We start from the raw sequence: 1,503 nt of genomic DNA on the forward strand, positions 1-1,503 counted from the left end.
CTCTCTCTCTCTCTCTCTCTCTCTCTCTCTCTCTCTCTCTGCAAATCTGAAGCCTTCCTGAAGGCTTCCTTTTGCTAAGAAGACATGAGGTTACGTGCTCCCGTGCCCCTGCCCTCCACGACCCCCACCGCTGCTGGGCGTAGTGCGAGATCCCAGCAAGCGGCTCCACCATCCGAGTCCAGGAAATGAAACCAACTCGGTCCTGAGTTCCAGGAACTCAGACGGGGCCACCCTCATCCACGGTTCTTCCCAAAGCCGCTCAGGAATCTGGCGGCAGCCCCTCGCGCTCCCCCCGACCACCCCGCCTCCCGGAGAGACCCCTGCTCACCTTCACCCCTCCGCAGGCACAGTTCCAAAACGCTCTTTCTCGTGCACAATCTGCCCCGTGCACAGTTCCAAAAAGCTGGCTCTTCCGCCTTCTCTCTCACGACTGCCTGCTGCCCAGGGCAGAAGTTCGCGAACGCAAGGCCCACGGGCGTTCCCCTGCGCCCCCTTCCCTGGTGTCCACGCCCTGCGCTCGGCTGGCGCCACGAGGAGCCCCAGCCCTCCCTGAGGGAAACCCCAGCCGCTTTCTAGGCAGCTGGGAGCCGCCGCCCCTCCCTTCCCTCCTGCTCTGCTCCCCCTGTCCTTTCCACACTCTCCCCACCTTCCCCAAAGTCACTCTTACCTACCGCGGCGTACCCAGTGCCAAGCCTTCTCTCTGGGGATTCAGAATAGAGTCCAGGGAACTGTTAGAATCAGGACACAGCGTGGGAAGGACTGCAAGTGGAGAGAAGAACCGCAAATTGGAGAGGAGCTTCTGGTTTTGCTTCTCCGTGCTGGATAATATTGGCGGGGTGGGGAGGGTGTGAGGGAAGACACCAAAGTAGGAAAGAAATCACTTCCTCCTCGAAGGTCATTGCAGAACATCCTGTTATAGTGGGAGTCAGGTTTTCTTAAGATTAACTACATCTTCAGCCGGGAAGTCCTAAGTAATGGCATGCATTTACTCAACAGACTATTTGCCTCTAAAAGAACAGAACTAGGGCCGGGGCGCCAGTGGAGGCTCCGTGGGGAGGGCTGGAACTTGAAGCTCTGGAACAAGAGGCAGCCTCCTTTCTGCCCAGGGCAATCCTTCCAGACCAGGTGGAAGCTGTGTGAGCCTTCAGCTGTCAACACTCACAGCAGCTGCAAGGATGGGTATACTGATCTGCTATAAACAAAATCATACAGTATATAACCTTTTGGAAATTTTTTTTTAACTGTCCCACCATCAATGCACAAGACATACAGTTTCTCTGCATGCTCAGCATTTTGTTTTGTCCGTGTTAGAATTTTTAGCTATTTTAACAGGTGTATAGTGATAGCTCATCATGCTTTTCTGTTTTGAGATGGAGTCCACTCTGTTGCTCAGGCTGGAGTGCAGTGGTGTGATCTCAGCTCACTGCAACCTCCACCTCCCAGGTTCAAGCGACTCTCTAGCCTCAGCCTTACAAGCAGCTGGGACTACACGTGTGCGCCACC

The 1,503-nt window shown here is 55.1% G+C and overlaps 1 protein-coding gene across 6 annotated transcripts in view; it reads right to left on the reverse strand.

Moving 5' to 3' along the window:
- MLKL (mixed lineage kinase domain like pseudokinase) overlaps nt 1–868 on the reverse strand; it is a 26,339-nt gene extending 25,471 nt beyond the window's left edge. For 2 of the 6 annotated variants that reach the window (XR_001825887.1, XM_017530555.1), the window contains exons 1-2: nt 668–868; nt 329–434 (exon numbers count right to left, since the gene is read on the reverse strand). The gene's annotated coding sequence lies outside the window, so the exon portion shown is untranslated. Of the gene's footprint in view, nt 1–328; nt 438–667 lie in introns of all 6 variants that reach the window. The other 4 variants (XM_017530557.1, XM_017530556.1, XM_037739263.1 and 1 more) reach the window with 4 other exon arrangements.
- Between the last annotated feature and the right edge of the window lie 635 nt (nt 869–1,503).

Source organism: Cebus imitator, unplaced genomic scaffold (genome assembly GCF_001604975.1).
Source record: "Cebus imitator isolate Cc_AM_T3 unplaced genomic scaffold, Cebus_imitator-1.0 Scaffold66, whole genome shotgun sequence".
NCBI classification, from domain to species: Eukaryota; Metazoa; Chordata; class Mammalia; order Primates; family Cebidae; genus Cebus; species Cebus imitator.